Source organism: Chroicocephalus ridibundus, chromosome 9, assembly GCF_963924245.1.
Source record: "Chroicocephalus ridibundus chromosome 9, bChrRid1.1, whole genome shotgun sequence".
In the NCBI taxonomy this organism is placed as follows: Eukaryota; Metazoa; Chordata; class Aves; order Charadriiformes; family Laridae; genus Chroicocephalus; species Chroicocephalus ridibundus.
The window spans coordinates 9,792,728-9,812,032 of NC_086292.1; the positions used below are offsets into that span (position 1 = coordinate 9,792,728).

Consider the following 19,305-nt stretch of genomic DNA (forward strand, 5'->3'; position numbering starts at 1 on the left):
TATCAAAGATGGATTGTGCTGGACTAATCTAACATCTTTTTTGTATAAGAGATTATTTAGGTGGGGTAAGGCAGGAATGTAATTTATCTAAAACCAAGCATTTGATACCATGCCCCACGGGGCTTTATTGCTTAAAATGACGATGGTGGTCCAATACAAGAATTGAAAGGTGGAAAAAGAGCTGGTTAAGGAAAAGATACACAAGTTGTGTGTGAATAAAAGTTGTCTGAATGGAGAGGGGTATCCAAAGAAAGTCATGGGGCTGGAGAGAGATCAGTGCTGTCGCTCCCTTGGGACCAGGCTCGCGCCTGTTGAGCGGAGCCGCTCTGACCTGTGGGCAGGATTTGGGGGTGTGCCCAGGAGCTGTGTGGGATGACACAAAGTTGGGAGGTATTGTCAATACGGAGGAGGATCGGGTCATCATATGAAAGGAATTTAGATGACTCTGTTGATCGGAGTGATAGAAATAAAATGACATTTAATAGCGTCGAGTGCAAAGTCATGCAAAGTTTTAAGCGTGGAGACCAGTAACAAGAATTTCCAGTGTGAAACAGGAGCTCGTCAGCTGTCTGTGACAGAAGGGAGAGATGTGGATGCGCTGGCTGGTCAGGAGATACCTGCAAGCAAGCAGTGAGATAAAGCCGTGAAGGAGACCAATGACATCCTTGGATATCAAAGGAAAATAATAGGAGAGATTCAGGGAAGTGTGATATTATCATCGTACAAATCGCCATACGGAGTGTCGGTACAAGAGCTTTCCGTTGCTCATGGAGTAGCCCATCGGGATTTTGCGTAGCTCTGGATACCCCAGCCAAGAAAATGTTAAATTGCAACAGTAGGAGGGCTAGAGATGTGGTTACACAAATGGACCGTCTGTTGTATGAAGTTGTATTGTATGAGGTTAAAGAGCATAATTTGGTTAGCTCTGGCCAGCTGAAAAAATGAAAGGACAGGTTACAGTAGGTCTTTTTCCACACAGGTGGGACTAAAGAGCAAGAAGGCAGAAAAACTAAGTCAAAAGATAGCATCCACAGAAGATCAAATTGTCTGAGTTGGTCATGAATAAGTTTGGATGGGAAATTAGAAGAAAGCTTCTACCTACCTAAGGATTGAAGTTGTGTAATAGTCTTTCAATTAGGGTAGTTTTGAGATAGATCTTGATAATCTTATGAAAGAGGTTATACAATTAGATTAGAGAGTTCCTGGAGATAGGAAATTAAGTTTGCAGAGTTAGTCCTTTGGTCTCCAGTATAGTCATATTTTTAATGTAAGGTTGAAAGGAGAATGGACCTGGTTTTGTTTGCACTGCTAACCCCATGCATCAAGGCTTCTGCTCTTTTCTTGGGAGCCAAGGCAAGAATGAATTTTCCCTGTTGCTGTAGATTTGAATCTTTTTACCCCCCCATGTTTACCTTCCTCTCAAGCACTACACATTGGAGGGTGCATTGCAGAGACTCACTCCTTTTAGCGTTAGATGGACACAGTTGCCTGCAGTTTTTTCTGGCATGCTCCCTGGTTTAACCTGTTCATCAGATTTGATGCCAGAGAGGCATTTTTCCTTCGGGTTGTGTTGCCAGTAACTGTATTGCATTTCATGGGATATTTTCTGGGATCCGCTGCTAGTGTTGTTTCATGATTTTTGCGTGGATCCAAGGACATGCAGTACTGGCAGAGATCTTCACTTGCCCTTTGCTGTGTCACAATGCAGTTTAATCTTTTGTGGTTCTGATGTGTATCGTAAGTTTGTTGTAGGATGTGAGGAAACATTCTGGGGCTCCTGGTGCACCTCGGCAGGTTGAGGAGATGTTGTGAAGTAGCCATTAATAGTGTTGTTTTCCAAGACCGGAGTGCTGGCGTTGGTGTCCCCACCGTTCCCTTTCCACCTGATATTCCTAAAATAAGTCGCACAGCTGGACTTAAAATCAGCTCTGCTCTGGTGCAGGTCAGAGCAAAATTCTCTAAGTTGTGCAGGATAACCTCTTGAAGAAGTAAGAGATTGCTAAGCATTAGTGATGGATTAGTAATTTTAAAAACACTGTTCTGTTATAGGAAAGTTGAATGCATGATGTGCATCTTATTACAAGAAAGAGAGAAGCAAAGAAAAAAAAAAGGGACAGAAAACAAGCAGGCAAGCAAGAAGGAAAACAGCTTGACTTAGCCTGAAGCAGAGATCACATACCTGATAAGCTGCCTGTAAAGAGAAATTGAAATATGGAAAAATGACAGTGCAGATGAGGATAATATTGAGATGGTAGAAGAGGAAGTGTGTTAACCAAACTCCATGGAGCTGTTGAAATGCATTGAATCATCTAACTGTGACTTGTGTTCTTAGGCAAACACAATTGTATAATTGATTAATTTGTCGACATTTCTTTAGTGCATAGCGCTATGGTAACCAAGAGGCTTGCTAAACATTGTCACAGAGAACACTGTAAAATATATCTTTCCTGAAGAGGGAGGGAGGCAGAGCAAGACCTTGGAGCTCTGCCTTTGGAAAACTGATACACACACACACAAACACACCCAAGCGCACACATCAGCAGTTGGAAATGGCCTCCCGTTGATGGTGGTGGAAGGAAGACGAGCATAGGAGGGTTTGTTCGTGATGTGCATATTCTGGGTATGATTGAAGATGTGACACTGGCTAACAACTGCCTTGAACAGTAGCGCTACCCGCCTTTTGCGGAGCAGATGGACTGGGGACAACTATGCCCCCCTCCCACCAGGTCCTCAACACCCAGGAGTCCCGAGCGGACGGGGAGAGCAAGGGGCTTGGTCTTCCCCACACCACCACTGACACGGCGTTGGAGGACTATGCCACCCTGCACGTCACCCTCGTCAGCTTCTGGGACCTCAGTCTCCCAGGGCTGCTTCTCAGGGATTTGCTGCATAAACCAGAAAAATGTGAAGTTTTACAGTGAGCACCGAGTACCCGGGGCTTGGCCGGTAGCTGTGTTGTACCTGCAGTTGCCCCCGGGGCTGCTCTCTGTGCCCTGGCTCTGGGCAGGGGTTTGGGCAAGCCCCCCTCTTCCCCATGGCAGGGTCACGGCTCAGCTTACCCTGGACCTCTGTCACCCCACCACTTGTGTTCCCCCTCACCCATAGGTGACCTATAAGTCAATGTGAGGTGCTCTGTTGAGTGCCAGGTATAGAGAGATTGATTAATTGATTGACTAATAGATAATCCATTCTGTGATAAACGCAAAGATGTTTGTAGGTGTGTTTATTCTTGTTTACAAACTGCCCGAGCTTAGGCAAGATTTTCAAGTATGTAGCAATGGCAGGAATCATATCCATAAAAATGCTAATCTCCTCTCTTGCTTCATCTGTTCAGCCCACAAACACACGCATACACACATGCTTAAAAGAAATTAATAAGGTTTGTTTACTCTCTTCTGGGCTCAGCCTACTTTAATCTTGTTTTAACGCACAGCACAGCGTGGTTATTGCTTCAGGACAATAAAGTTTTGGCCATAAGCAACATACTAAGTAAGCCATTTTTTGGAGAAATAAATGAATGGTAGATGAGCTGATAATAGCTCCCATTGCCGTTAATTATTTTGCATAGACATGGCAGCATTATAGGAAGATTTTTCAAGCGACCGCAGAGGTTTTATCTGGAGGGGATGGGACGAACCCTGGCCCTGATGAAGGCAAAGGTTCAATTTCCATCAACTTCTGTGCAGTGAGAACCTCTCCCAGAGCATCAGCTGAAGAGAAAAATAAACGTCCCTGAGAGTCAGCCCTTGGGTTTAGGCTGTTTAAGGCTCTACTGCACAAACTGCAAATCTGTTTTTATGTATGGAGGAGGATGCTGTGTGTTTGGTCCGCTGTTGGCTTGTCACAGCAAACACAGCAATTAGAGAGGCTGTAATAGCTGGGGAGGGTTACACCCCTTGCTGAGGAAGTTTGACCATAAACCTGTTCGTCCTGTCCCTGAGTGCAATGTACACTGGCACGATTTACAGTAAATTAAGAATATTCACTCCGATCAAACTGTTTCCAACCAAATTTTATGAAGTGATGCATTAAGTGTGTGTGTGTTAAGCGAGTCCTGTGCGGAAAAAAAAAGGTGGGACTTTGGTTGACTCTGCATGTGTTAAAGATGGATATCAACAGTTTACTTTTTCTCTCAAATAGAATAATTGGCAAAATTGGTTTCGTTTTGGGGCAGGCTTTTAATGGAAGGGGCGCAGTAGGAAGTATTAATAAAACAAACTCTTTGTGCTAATCTTAACACAGACATTTTCTATTTAATCTTGCTTATTGCAGAGGGCTGAGCCTTGTCATTAGTGGAGAAAATGTGTCAACACAGAAAAAGTGAGTTACTTTATTTTCTTTCCATCATAAGCTCTGGGGTTTGCCTCCCGCATGGCAGCGGTGATGGGGAGCTGTGTAATTGCAGAGGGAGTATGGATTGGCCTGTGGGTGCCAGTCCTGGGACAGGCAATTCCCATTGCTTGTTCTGCTGGAGCATGGACTTCCGTGAATCTAAATCACTTTCTTTATCTGGGGCATCTTCGCGTCTCTTGGGACTTGGGTCTTACACTGCAAGACCTCCTGGTATCTATGTGTCACCGGGCCCGGAGCAGAAGCCTATTATTTGGGGAAGTTTGCACAATTCGGGAATCCGTGCTGAAAATTTTGTTACGTGGGAAAATTGTCTACAACTCCTTTTTTTCTACTTTCTGGAAATAATTTGGAGTTTGAAAGGAGGGGGTCCCAGAAGAAGGTTATTATGGTAGGGGAGCATGTATGATTCTGTAGTAGTCCTGGTGTATTGTCTGGGAAGGGCAAAGATCCATTACCTAAAATGGGAGAAGAATAAATGCAATGGACTTAAAGTGCCACTAAATCATTTGGAAACAAGAAATGAGCCTGAATCAGAACTTTGTCTTATCCAAGGCTCATGTTTCGAATCTGGAGATGAATTCCTTATCTTGGGTATATTCATAGTTAAAAAGGCAATTAGTAGACCTATCAAGATGTAGAGTGTTAGACTGATTAGTTTGTTGGTACTAAGCTGTTGTGACTAGAGCAGAATCTCTGCTTTCGCTTGAGGGATGGAAAAAAGACTAACGCAAAGAACAACTTCTGTGTTCTGATTTTTTTTTTTGAAGGCAAGCATATGAATATTAATAAGTGATCCAGCTGGAATAGCATCTTTCTTAAAAATTGTCCTTAGAGATAGTGTATTATATTAACATGAATTTGATTGCCCAGTAAGTAAAATTTTATAAATATAATCTTATTTCAAAAGCTGCAGTGCCGAGCAAACTATTCTGGGATTTTCTGATACAGTCCAGTTTGAGTTGTTTGAATAAGAAGAGATATCGGTGAATAAATCAGATAATGAGCTGCTTTACATAGAAGGCATAATGCCTATTTATGATGTATGGAAGTCCTGAGAGAGATGAATTGTCTGCTTAATCTTCTTTGGATTGTGTTTGAAATCTACTTTTATGAGGCATTCCTGACTGTTCCAGAGATTACTGTTCAGACACTTATATAGACTTCGTTTATATTTGATTTACAGCTCTACAAGGTCCTTTGCAGGCCAATGTTCTGTTTCTTCAGTCATTTTTATTTGGTTCCTTGACCTTGAAGTAAAATTTGCAGTGATTATAGGTGTTGCCAAAAGTTTTCTTCTGACCTAGTTGCTCTTGTCAGAACTTGGGAAGCACTATTATCTCAATGGATGCGCCTTGCCAGCGGGAGCAGTAATACAGATCATCACCTTTGTCATTGGCATCTTTGGCACAACGTTGAAGAGCTTTGCAGTTGACCTGAGAGGGGCCGATATTTCTCCCTTGCTCTGTGCAGTAACTAAGAGTATGGAGTTTGGAGCCATTGCGATAAATACTTCTTTTTCCTGCTTCTTCAGTAAGTTGGAAAAGAAAGGTGGCTGTGGAAAAGAAAGGTGGCTGGATGAATTAAATCAGATTAACTAAACATTAGATTTCTCTCTTTGTTTCGAATAGCGCATTGGCATTGACTGTTTATCCATAAAACAGCTATTTTTTTTGAGCAAAAATGTGGAATTTACTTTTGTGTCTTTCCTGACATGAACATCATGTTTTATTAGGGAATTATTTCAACCAGCTTTACTAGCAGCTGATTTTCCTCCCAGCTTTGCAACACTTGCAGCAGCTTCAATCAAAGAGCCCTGATGGTGAAACGTTGCTGGAAGGATGACGTGCAACGCTGGAGTCCGGCAGAGCAGGATTGCTGCTCTGCAGAGAGGAAGCAAACATCTGTGAGATATTAAAAACTTTTGACGGGGATAGGAAGATAATTCTCAAGATAATTCCGCGTCAAGCTCTGCTCTAGCGTCTGTCTCCTGCCAGGCTTCCTAAGCCCCAGGTCATAAGGTTAGAGAAAATTGTGGGCTGATTGTGTCATCCTTCACCTGTAGATAGAGAAGTTCCCAATTGCAGCCAATCGCCACCAGACCCGGGCAGCCTGTCGTCACCCTCCTATTAAGGATGACTGTTTCTGAAACATTAACATTCATGTCAGGTCTAGATACGGATCAGCACAGGCTTAAATCATTGTCAGGAGCAGATGTGAGATACCTAATCAGTTATTTCCTAAGGAAAATGAGTTTGATTGCGTGAATAGTTGTAAATATTTCATTCAGCAATTCAGCTACTACGGCAACGGTAAACAAGCTTCTGAGGCTGAAGAGAAGCATTTTGTGGTTCTGTACTTGATTTCTTATTCATTTAAACCTCAGTGTAGAAGAAGACAGCTTGGGTATTTTGGATTACTTTTGTGACAGCACTGATCATAACCAGGGGCTCGCTTTGAAGAGAGCCCAACGTGCTTAACCCTAATAAACACGGCCACCTTCATCCTGGTTTACAACGTGCCGCATTTGTCTACAGGATGGGCACAAAGCTGCAGATTTTGCCACGGGGACATGATCGTGGCACAGATTTTGGCTTCAGTAGGAAGATGACAGACCCAAGCACCAAAACCTCCATCCTCTGCCTCGGTTTTGCACCTGCCCACCCGATGCCAGGCTTCGGTGGTGGCCGCAGCCCTTGGCTGGGAGCTGAGCTGGGACTGTGTGCTCTGTGCCCCTGTCGTGCCATTGCTACGCGGTAACCCCGCTGGCTCTCTGAAGCACGGGCTATACGTAAGCAATAATTCAGGACACGGCTTTAATTTCTTGTTTGTTCTGCAATTCTCGCTTGCTGAAAAGAAAACTGAATTAATTTGGAAGAAACTTTAATGTTCCATCAGGACGGGTGTAATACTCATTTCAGTGAAGTCGATAGGAATTTTACTACTGATCTTTTGCGGAAGGGCTGATGAGAGGAAGAAAAGGAAGGAGGAAGTTAACTTTTCTCTCTGCCTGATTGAATGCTTTCCCGGCTTGAGTTTTGGCTAAACGATTGTATAGTTTGCTTGTGATTTTTCTCAGGACACATGCACAAAAGCAGTGCATGAAAGGAGGAGGTTGGGATTACAGATGATATTTGCCTCTCGAACATGATGTGAAATTCTGAGGAAACTGGGGCTGCCAGCTAAAGGTCATGGGTGTTTTTAACTTCTGCTGCTGGCCTCATGCTGCTGCGTAGATGTTTGTCAGGGAACTTGCTGGCCTTGGTGGTATTACGTCGTCAGATTATCACAGAAACAAGCTCCCTTTTAACCCATGTGTTTTTTATGAGCGTACATTACGGTATGATTCTTTTCATCAGCTGGTTTTAATGTGTATTTTCTCAGCCAGCCTAATTTTGTTGTGTTAAATACAGTATGGACATTGTTAGCCTATGGATATATGGTTTAAGGCGCTTTGGTCAGGAAAGCCCTAGGTAATAAATTCATGTTTATCCTAATTCTGGAAACACAAACAAATCCCACTGTTTTCGCCATTTCAAGAGTTACACAGATGGTTAAAAAAGGAGGCATGTGCCAATGGATCTATCTAAACAAAGGGCCAAGCTTTTCAGTGCTCTTTTCACTCTGTCCCAGGTGAGGTGTGATCTCCCTCTGCAGCCTTTTCAGCTGGCCCAGTCTCTTACTTGAAACCCAGGACTATAGATGTCTATAGGCACATATCCACCGTCCTTGTCAGCCACATCCGTACAGCCAGGGGTGCTCAGCAGGGTGGCAGTATCCATCACTGCTGCCATTAACTACTTACTTAGTAGAGGAGAGTTATCCTTCGAGAGAGATGGACCCATGTATTTAATTTGCTGGTTGTATTGTAGTCTTGATTTTGACTCATACTAGGAGGATTCTTAGTACTGGACCATCACAGATGTGCAATAGAGCATATTTTAAAATTTTACGCATGCTTGCACGATTGTAATCCATAGACAGCATTAAGAAAATGAGGAAAAAAACCCCAACCATATGTCCTTAATTTCAGAGATCCCCACCCTTGTGGGACATGACCAGTTCTCTGTCCCGTGTCCGTCCTCTACCGTCGGTGAGAATTGCCCCCTGCCCGTGCTGTGGCGGGTGACGAGGGACCGTGCGCTCTGCAGCGCTGGTCACTCTGCGAGAGACCAGAGCCTCTTTGAGGGTACGATAGCAGAAATGTTGCTGTTTGATCCCTTCCCTTTCCCCCGAGTCTCTGTGTTTACTCAAATCTTTTTTACATGAGCATTATCTGGGAGAGACACATCTTTTCCGGTCTTCAATAGTTAAAAAAAAAAACCCAACACAAAAACCTCCAAAGAGAATCCCCAAAGCAAAGTGGACATTCAGTCATGCTGAGTCATATTTTGTTATTATGGTTGATTATCCATCCAGCCATGCAAATAAACTGCAAGGGGGGGAAAAAAGGACGTGTGTGAATATCTTATCTACGACAGAATGAGGCCTTGGGTCTTTGTGCATAATTTGTGCAACAATAATGACCTAGTATGAAAGTGTTCCGGTGACTGACATATTTGCAGTCTAAAAAAGATAACAAAGTAATAAGAGAGAGAGAGAGATCTGTGGATGTTTATCTTCTCTTTTCTTCTTTCTGAAGGAAAGTTTTGCTTTCTCGTTATATTTCTAGCGCATATCAGCGGTACCATGCAGAATGATGAATATGATTGCAGTTAATTGTTTAAATATTCTTCAAAACAAATAACCGTCCTTTGAGGAGTGAATTGAGAAGTGATGTGGGCAAGATAGTGCAAAAGAGAATATTGGATGTGAAGTTAAAAGTGTCTCAGAAAAGAGAAAGAGAAGGAGGGAGGGGGTGTTTTAAAGAAGAAAAAAAACCCAAAAACAAACGGTGATATTATTAACAATACCAGTAACATAAGTAAGTGGCAGCAGTTCTTCTTAAAAGAAATTTGTCAGCTTCAATAGTTCAAATCCATCCTCGGTGTAACAACAGTGGAATTACACTTGGATCAACATCTTTCCTGTTGCATAAGTCTTCTAGCGTTAGTTAATGCAAATGCTACAAACGAGCACGACTTTTTGTCCAAAATGCATTTGCTGACTATATTTATCATCTGTCTTCTTCATAGTAAACAAGAAGAGACATCTGTGGAGAAGGTCTGGTAGCCACAGAAAATATTTTGCATCGTAGTGTCTAACTGATGCCATTATGGGCTATTCTCAGCTCAAAGAGGCAGCTGAGACACAAATGTACATTTGGTGTTTGGGACCCTTTGCAACCGTATTATGGATTTGCAACGCAGGAAGTAAAACAGTGGATGGAAAAGAGCCACTTCAAGACAACTGTGAGTGATTTTGGAAATTCTGAGTAATGAGATGAGTTTTCTCACCATAACACTCGAGTCCAGCCCTTAATCGTACACTCGAAACAAGTGGGCTCAGACCTTATGAAAGGTGTTTACTTATTCAGCTTTAAGGCGCAGGCCAAGAAATAACTTGATCGGATTAGCCGAGTTTGAATAGGAACGGCAGCAAATAGAATCAAATGAGTGTGAACGATGCTGCTGTGCCCTCTATTAGAAAAATATCTGCCAGCTGCCGTTGTGGAGTATAATCCTGCAAGATGCTGACGCCTCCAGTTCCCATTGCCCAAGGGAGCTGGGCCAGGGCACTTCAGGCGAGCGGCTCCCATTACTCACCTTAGTCAAACAATGGTTTTTCTCTGAAATCCTTCTTTTCCCTGTTATATAAAGGCTGATTCTTTTCTGCCTCCTCTTTCTTGAAAGGCTCTTGGTGCTTACAGGGGCTGGGTGCATTGCTGGTTATTCTCAGCTGCAAGATTACAGAGATGGCAGCGGTAAGGTCAGTGGGGCATGAACACGGCTCAGCTGGAGAGCAGATGTGAGTAGATCATTTAAGGCAAGCAGCTGAAATTCTCGGAGCCAAATGAGGATAAGACAAATTTTGAAATGTAAGGGCTTTGTTTAAATTCCTTTTGACTGATGTGCACATTATACCTGGAATGCTCCAGAATTAAACACACCAAGAGGGTAAAGAAGTTTCTTATGCTTGAACTTGGACGCGTGAAGCCAAAGATGTAAAATGAGGTCAGTTAGCTCAGCTGCAGTGAATCCTTTGATATTCATTTAATGGATAAGTAGATAAAACTCTAAGTAAGCTTGCATGGGAGACTTTGAATTTTAACTACTAAAGCTTTTTATAATTTTCTCACAGGTCTTTTACATAGGCTGGACGTTAGGAAGCATTTCTTTACCGAGAGGGTGGTCAAACACTAGAGCAGGTTTCTGAAAGAGCTGGTCGATGCCCCAAAGCCTGTCAGTGTTCGAGACACATTTGGACAATACCCTTAATAACATGCTTTACCTTTTGGCCCGGCAGTTGGACTAGATGATCATTGTAGTTCCCTTCCAACTAAAATACTTTATTCTATTCTATAGAGCAGTTTTACTGTTCAGACAGCTAGGGCTGTTCCACTTCTGCTGCAGTACCACCGCGGGGCTCCTCAACCTGTCTTCTCATTTCCTCTCTCTCTGAACCAGAGGTGGTCTGCCTCTGGGAAATTTGTCATTTTGGCAGTTTTTAGGTTTGAGATTTGAGCGGAAGTCAAGAAGTTGAACTCTGGATCAGGAGCTGAATTCTCCTCTGGTATAGGGAGGCTTTCAATCTGGTTCAGACCTATCTCTAATCCTTTTGTCGTAGTATTTCCTTTTTCTGAATAGCTTCCTTATGTATTGAGTTCCAGAAATTCCAGGCTGGTGATACACATGGGAAACAGATTGCAACAGAGAGCAGATTAAGTTACTCAGGTCTAGGATTACTGAGGCAGAACATTTTTTTTCTTCATGTTGTTTGAAAAGGGAGAAGAATCTTCCTTTTTTTATTTATAGGAAGAAGTTTGAGATCAAATGACTCTGAGCCGCCCTTTGATTGGTCAGTCAGTGATCACTTGAGGAAAAAATAACGAATTGGGTTTTTTTTCCACCTCCTTCATTTGAAAATCGGTTGTTACCAGTGCTGCGTATTTAAGGGAGTTCTAAGACTATAGTCTTAGATGCTTCAGGAAGCTTATTTTAGGAGGGAAGACTTGACTGAATGCCAATAGACGGAGCTAATCACGAGGACATCTGGATTCACTTCTTAACTCTGCTGCGTGACCTTGGGTCAATGATTTAGGTCGAGCTTTTCCAAAATGTGCATTGTCTGTAGGTGCTTATGCTGGGTTTCAGCATTACTGAAAATTAGGCTGTAACTGCATTTACTCTTTCAAATTCAGCTTCCCAAAACTGGGACGCTTGTAAAAAGAGACAGAAGTAAAATGCGTGCCCCCGTTTCCTCACTTGTACAACAAGGGTAACTGTGTTTATGGAGTGCACCGAGGCTTCCTGATGTAAAGGCATTAGAGGAGAGAGAGGATGGCAGCAAGCTGCTTGCAAAGCATCAGAAAAGTAGACGTTGTTCAGCACAAATCAAAGGATGCTGAACAAGAACCAGACTTCCGAGGCCTCCCATTTTACCAGCCGAAGGGCTCCCCAGGCAGCGCAGAGGACAAGCAGATCTAAGGAAGCACAGAAATGACAGAGTCAAGGATAGCCGCCTGTCTGCAGACTGTCTGTACAGCCCCCAGCCCATCAGCTGCCTTCCCACGTGTCGCCCAACAGCAGCAGAGGAGCCAGCTGAGTTGTCCTTTCTTGGAGGGGGGATCCAGGGACGTCGCATTGAGTGTGGCCGGAGCAGCGGAGGTGTATTAAGCCGTGTGCTTCCAGGAGGTTCTGATTTGTGTCACATACAGTCAGTCTGTACGTGCTGGAAAGGGGCAGACCTACTGTGCAGGTGTGGATCAGCTATGCTAAACATCTGGTCATGTAGCGGAGGAGTGCTGACAGTATGAGGCTCCTTTCATTAAATGGGCTGGGGAGTTGGTAGACTCTTCTGCCTTTCACGGGTGGTAGGAGTGTACAGCACTTTCGCAGGTGCATCCTCCAAGATCGACTCGGGTTGCTGTCAGGCTTTGAAGTGAGCTGAGGTACATTAACTGGGCAATGCCAGGGGAGTGCTGTACGTAGACAGAAGGTGTTCGAGTTTGAAGGAAAATCCTCCAGTCCACAAATAGCTCCCACCATCTGCTGGTCCTGCAACCTGTGAGCAGATGGACTTTGAAGCCAAGTCATACACAGCATTTTTCTCCTCGCTGGAGCAGAATAGTTTGGAAGTGTGGTCCTGGAACCACCTAGGACCCACTGCTGACCCAGTTGAAGGCCCCTGCTTTTACAGTGCAAGGCAAGCAGCCCTCGGGCCTTACGTATATTTTTGCATTATGAGTTCAACCCCCAGCACAAGCAAACACAAAGCACAAGTGCTCATCTCCTCATCTGTACCACCACCAATTAACTTTATATACAAGACTGGGAAGGGCAAAGAAGAAACAAAGCAAAAAATGTATTGTTTGAGGAGAAAAAGAGAACAGCTAAGGACATGAATGCCACTATTACCTCTTTCAATGAACTGGTGGTTGTGGGGGGTGTTCTCTTGCTGAGAAAAGTAGAGGAGAAGGTATTTAGTTTAATTAGATAGCTGATTCGCTTTGTTGCCTCATGATTACATTTATTCTGTGCACATGGAGAGCGTAAGGCGTAAAAGTAGGTAGTTTAATGACACATAGACTTTATGTAGCTGTCTGCTTGGGATGAGTTCCACCCATAGTAAATACAAGAGGTAAGAAATTGCAAGAGGGATTTCAGGGTAACACATCCAAAAAGACAGCTTTGACGTGTTTGTCCTAGTATCTACATAGATGCCAAAACAAAATCCGAAACTGAAAACGGACCCAATGACCTCGCTAGATGCCATAAATACAGTTGATGCAAACTATGTCCTCTTCGTGGGAGTAACGCACGGCACCTCCCCGGGAGAAGCTCCAGCCGGTGATCCCTGAACACCGAGCACAAGGTGTCCGGGTGCTCCGCGCCCGCGTCCGGGGCAGCTCGGCGGTGGGTGCGGAAGCCAACGCTGTCAAGTTGGCAGAGACTGGTGGTTTCTTTTAAAAACGTTCCTCGCGGGTTTGCTATGATAGTGTTGAAACTATTCTGAATGACACCCTGAAATTCGCCAGAATTTCCGCAGTGGGTTTATGATTAGATGTTGTCCGTATTGTTTAAGCTACAGAATCAATGGCTCTGAGGACTTTTTTTTTTTTTAGCTTGTTGAGCCACTCTTTTCATCGCTGAAGTTTATTGGGTTAACCTTCCCACGCACCCCCCCCATCCTTTGTGATTTGCCAGAGAAGTGGATGTGATAGAAAGTGGCCCGAGGCAGGAGAGAGGGAGCCCTGCTCACCCTCCCTTCGCATGCACCCAGCAGGAACGGTTACCTAACTTCCAACATCAGGAGGCGAGCGGGGCAGGAGTCATCCTGAATGTCACCACTGCTTTTCTTGGTAGAAATTGCTCTCCTTGGTTTTTTTTTTTTGGTTTTTTTTGGTGTTTTTTTTTTTTTTTTTTAAATTGCTCTGAAGTAAAATGGTTTTTTATGTATGTGTACCTGTGTACCCACCCACCCACATGCATTTGCACCATCAGGATCAGCCATAAGCAGAAGCAGAGCTTTAAGATCATTCGTATTTGATGGAAGGTTTGGAGAATATTCTGTTCTGACTGTTAGATTTCAATAGCGCTGCCTTCTCTTCAGCTCTGTGTGACTTTCCTGGAAATAGTCCCATGAAAACACACATCTCGATTTCTGCTGAAGGATTAACTGTGGACAACTGCCTCTGCTCCCATCCTACACGAGGGAAAATGATGTTATTATTTGAGGATTATTTGGCTTTATGTCTGACTGAGTCAGGTGTGTTAAAGAATTGTTTACGGGTTAGATATCATCATCTCATACCGCAGCACACATTTACCTTCATTTGGCTACAAATGAACACAGGTATTCATCCAAGACTGCAGAAGAAGTATTATTTGCGTTTTTATCCTACCCTGCTTGTGCCAGGAGAAGTGCAGTTTTGTACCACTGGGAATCAGCAGTTCCGCCTTTTGCCATGTTTTGAGACTTTTAAGGGGCTATTAGACATACTGATATAGTTAATTAAATGCATGCCCTTCTTGTTACGGAAACCCTGAAGACATTTTAAATAATATTCTACAATGTTGTATCTTTACCCTGCAAGGTTCAGTAATTTGCTGGAACAGAACAAACTTGGCCAGCTATTTTCTCCAGGATCTGACAAAAATCCTAGAGGACAAAACGTTCCAGTAATCATCTTTTCTTTTCAAGTGTCTGTCAGTTTTTAATCCTTTTCCCCCTTCCTTTTGTCAGAAAACGCCATATCCTGGTTAAAAAGACCAAAAAACAAAAAAAAGAACAGCACACCACCATTGTTCCTCCCTGTATCTTTCATTTCATTTCTGTGCTGAATCACAGTGTTCTGATACAGCCTTTTTTATGGTGTAATTGTTTTGTATAATCCATTTTCTTTGGGCACCTCTTAGCTTCTGTCTGAAGCTGTTTCTGCTATAATGAATGTAGTAATAAATCTGTCACAAGTAACAAGCTAAATTTAGAGCTCAATAAACCAGGGGAGAGTATGCCGTAGAGGAGTGAGCACATCGAGATGCAGTAGTTACAATAGTGGCACAGAAAGTCCACTTCTGGCAGGTTAACAAAAGAGGACAGAATATTTGGTTCCCTCACTGATTCACCGCCCTTGCCCGTGCTCCGGAAAACAAAGATGCTGTGTTACAATATAGGTGCAGTCCCGGCACGTCACCCTGCCTCGACACCCCCAAAGAGGGAAGGCGTGCGTTAGCTGCCCTAGACGAGCGTGCCGGACAGGACCATTTCCCTCAGCCATCCCGGTGGAGATGGAGGTGTGGGGCCGTGTTTCTGTGAAGGATGGAGCTGAACTGAGGGGGATCCCAGTGCCTCCAAAGAGGCAAAGGGTCTGAAACTGGAATTAGGAGCTATGAGACAGGACGGGAGCCAGTGCTCCTAGAGCTGGACCAAGGCGGTGTGGGAGCTGACCATGTTGAAGACACCCATCTGATCCCCACCAGCGTGATCCCTAAGGCAGCGTGTCCCTAAACAGAATTTGGCAGTCCTGCGTGCCTCAGAGCTGGGCAAGCCAAGAGCTCCCACAGCTGAATGGCTGATTGATTGTCAACACTGAGATCGTTATAACATTTTTTTTCTCTTCTGAGAAGAGGAAAGTGAAGGACGCAGAGAAGAAAAAGCAATGGAAAGATGAAGGCAGATGACATAAGAGATAACGAGATGGAGAGAAACTATGTTCAAGGAAGATCCAGTTCTCTGAATTGCAAACCAATGGATGTTAAGTAACGGGGATAAGTGAAAGAGCAGGAAAGAACGAAGAACAACAGAAGACAAGGCACAGCATGGAAGGGAGAGGGTAAAATGCAAGCAGAAAAAAAAAAAATAAAAGCAAGCAGGTCAAACAATGCAGATAACATTTTGGTTTTTGCATTTCTGCATGGCGTCTTCCCGCTGATCTGTGCTGCGGCAGCGGCGAGGCAGTGCCCGTGGAGTACTCCGGCAGAGGGTAATGCCGTAGCCCTGCAGAGCTCCTATTGCGCCTGTTGCTGGCTCACTGGGACAAAGCCTGTCCGGAAGCATTTGTCCCAAAGGCGGGTAACTTTGTCACTGGAGTCTGCTCAATAAAAGAGAAAGGCCTTTCTCTTATAAAGCTGTGGGAACCGCTGCCGTGGCTTCCCCTCTGCTCCCCGCGACGGCTGATGCCGGGGTGGCTCGGCGGCGCAGGACGGGCTGCGGGGCCTGAACGGAGGCGATGAGCGCTTCTTGTGCTGAACAGCAGCACTGTTTGGTGCTTCAAATGCCATTCACATTAGCATCTTATAATTGAAGCAGTAGCACTTTACTTGAAAAGGTTAAATTCTGCCTTTTAAAAATTAGATCAGCTGTTTAGCTGTCAACGACAGCCATGCCCTCCTCTCGCCTCAAGAAGAATGAAACATTGGCATATTGACATATAAATCGTATTGCTGGAGAAGGCATTAACGCTCTTATTTATGGCTGCATTGTGCCACAAAATGCTGCGTCTTGTAATTGAGGGCTCTCTGCCGAATTCGTTGCATGTAAAATCTGTGGAAATTATTAGCACAGCACATTTCCATAATTAAAATGTTTCCTACAGTACAGAGTTGAAGCCTCCCTAACTGCCGTACGTTACTCAAATGCAAAATTTTATGAAAAATTTAATGCAAGTACAACAAAGTTTTTACGCACAGAGAATATTTTTAATTAGAGCAGTTGATGTAGTTGGGAAAAGCCATCAAATTAGCTGGGTTCGGGGACCTTTTTTAGGTGACCAATGAAAGCTTTATTTGCCACTGCTCACAAAGAAATGTGCAGCGTGACACTCACAGAGTGATCTTTGTGTCACCTTACCATCAGTGACATCACCAAATAATTAAAATTAAAGCTGTAATGAAGCATTCATAGGAACTGTTGTTTCCAGGGGGTAATTCTTACTAATGTGATGTTCCATTAAGAGTTTTTCTAAGGTAATGTTAATATTTTGATGATTTGCAGCAAGCCGATAAATAAACATTTTCTTTAGTGAAAACTCTGCAGTTTTAGATAGCTCCTGAAGCCAGACAGTTCTGCAACACAAAGAATTTTAAACAAGTTCCCTCTCCCATTCTCTCTTCAGTAAAAAACATGCGAGAATATTGCAGGTAGCATGGAATAGCGCTTTAGCTATTAGCTGTGTGTCTGAGAAGTCCATTTGTCTTGTTAAGGCTGTCATACTACATTACCCTTTCTGTAACCCTGGAAACAACTTCAAATACCGTGATATTTGAAAAGTCTAAAATATAACTTGCCCTTAAAATGCTATGAGTGTTTTTTTGAGACTCCCTGTACACGGGAAGAAAAATCTTTTCCCTTTACAGAGGTCATTAAGCAGCGATGGATGTGCGTTTCTTTGTGGGAGAGCTGATCCTCACCTGTCGCAGGCGGGGTGAAAAACAATGCACCGGCAAGTGTCCTCTCTCTTTACCTGCCCATCGAGTTCAGGAATCCGTCTCTCCAAGTGCTGCAGGAGAGGATTTTCAGGAGGCAATAAATAAATTTTGATCCCTCTGGTTAATACAGTTAAGGTCAAAGAGATTCTATTTAGAGCCATCTAAAATACTCTTAACATGCAGACATACTGCTGTCAGTAGTGCTAAGTGCCTTATCTTGCTGAGGAGTGTATACAACCCTTATGAAACTATTCTTAAGTATTCTGGTTACTATATTTAGCTCTGGCTCATAACAAGACAAAAAGCACTTAGCTAAATGTAGACCTGAAGTGCTTAATCCGGTTAAGAATATTTTGTCCTTAGGTGTCTTCTGCTAAGGCTTTTTGTAGCTCGCCCATCCTGCTGCATCATGCAAAAAGGGCCTGGGAATTCTTTTATGGCCATTTATTCTGTCAGAGCCTCGAAGGCTGGCGGTGTTGACTGAGGACATCTCTCAAGTTCGTTGGGGTTGTCCCACTGGGACTGTCCTGGGAAGCCTCGTTCCTCTGCCCCTTGCAGCTCACATCGGCCGTGCGGCAGCGGGATGTGATAGCTGCTGCTGGAGAGTGGAGAACTGGGGCTTTGTTTCCCAATTTAGAGCATTAACCGGACTGTTGTCTCCCTCAGTGACCAAACAGCTTCCCTCAGCTTACTGCTGTTCAAGCTGGCTGGTTGGGCAACCGCAAGTACAAGGCAGAAAACCTGCCAGGCTTCTCAGGAGTTTCCAGTTGTCAGACAACCTACGGGCAAGGCAGTGCAAAGATTTCTGCTTAAAGCTTTGCACTCAAAGCTCGGGAAGAATCCTTTTGTTTGGCTGAATTTTTGCATACTTAAGCCCATATAGAAAAAACGTTTCCTGAAAAATTGTGATAGATCTGTTTGTGTACTCGCAAGTGGTTTTTTAGAATTTAACCCGTTGCTTTAAAAAGAATCTTCTTTGTACCTACGTATCTCAGAAATTATTATGAGTTAGCAAAAGTTCAGTATGAGTCATCCTTCTAGAGGAAAAGCGACTGTGTGGTTTTGATAAACCAGCGCTGACCGATGAGGAGCGTTGACCAAGATAAGCACCTCAGCTCTATGATAGCTCACCAGGGTAACAAATAAGCTCACGTGCTCCTTTCGACCTAGGATAAAAGCTTGTAACGTGACCGGCATACGACGACCGTGAGAGCAGAAGCGTAGCAGATCCGCCCTGTTTAAACTTGTTACCTAGCTGTTGTTTGCAGTTGCAGCTTCACGGGGGATATCAGGAGTTGCGTGAGGTTTTCCCTGGAAGTTCATGTTCCAAGCTGAAAACGATCACTTCATCCCAACTGCGTTTTTTTGCCGAATCACTTACCACTGAAACACACTAGGTGTTTTATATGTTACTCCTGTACTTCTGTTGTGTCAGGAGGTTCAGGCCTCTTGCAGGTGACTTCCATATTACATTTACAACCACCATATCCCACTGTATCTGAAACAATTTTTTTGAGCAAATGGTCTGACATCATTCCATTTAGCTGCAATGAGCAGGAATTTGGCCTGTGGTCTCACGTGACTTGCAGAAAACCTTCCCTGCGAAGCATTCTCACCGTATCACTGCTCAGGATCCAAGTTGCTCGTGGTGTTCAGCAGCAGCCCCACATTGTCAGCCCCTTCCCCGTCCGCCTGCATGTCTGATGTGTGTCTCTTGCAGTGGTTCTTCAGCCACCTTCTTGTGTTTCCTTCCCTTTGAGGCGTTTTCACTAGCTAGAGAAACAAACAGGCTCTTGCTAGTCCTTTAGACGGTCAAAAATGTGGGGGAATGTTTGCTTGTTCACCGTGGTTGCAAATATGTAATCCCTGGTAGTGACAGGGAGGTTTTTTGCAGTGCCTTGAGCTGATGCTGGAACTAATGGTAACA

General features: G+C 43.9%; 1 protein-coding gene across 5 annotated transcripts in view; it reads left to right on the plus strand.

Annotated features, from left to right (window-relative positions):
• Positions 1-19,305, plus strand: part of PASD1 (PAS domain containing repressor 1) — a 110,079-nt gene that overhangs the window by 54,566 nt on the left and 36,208 nt on the right. Inside the window, exon 2 of one of the 5 annotated variants that reach the window (XM_063347496.1) lies at positions 4,273-4,320. The exons of the other annotated variants lie outside the window; for them this stretch is intronic. The gene's annotated coding sequence lies outside the window, so the exon portion shown is untranslated. The remainder of the gene's footprint in view (positions 1-4,272; positions 4,321-19,305) is intronic. 5 annotated transcript variants of the gene reach the window in all.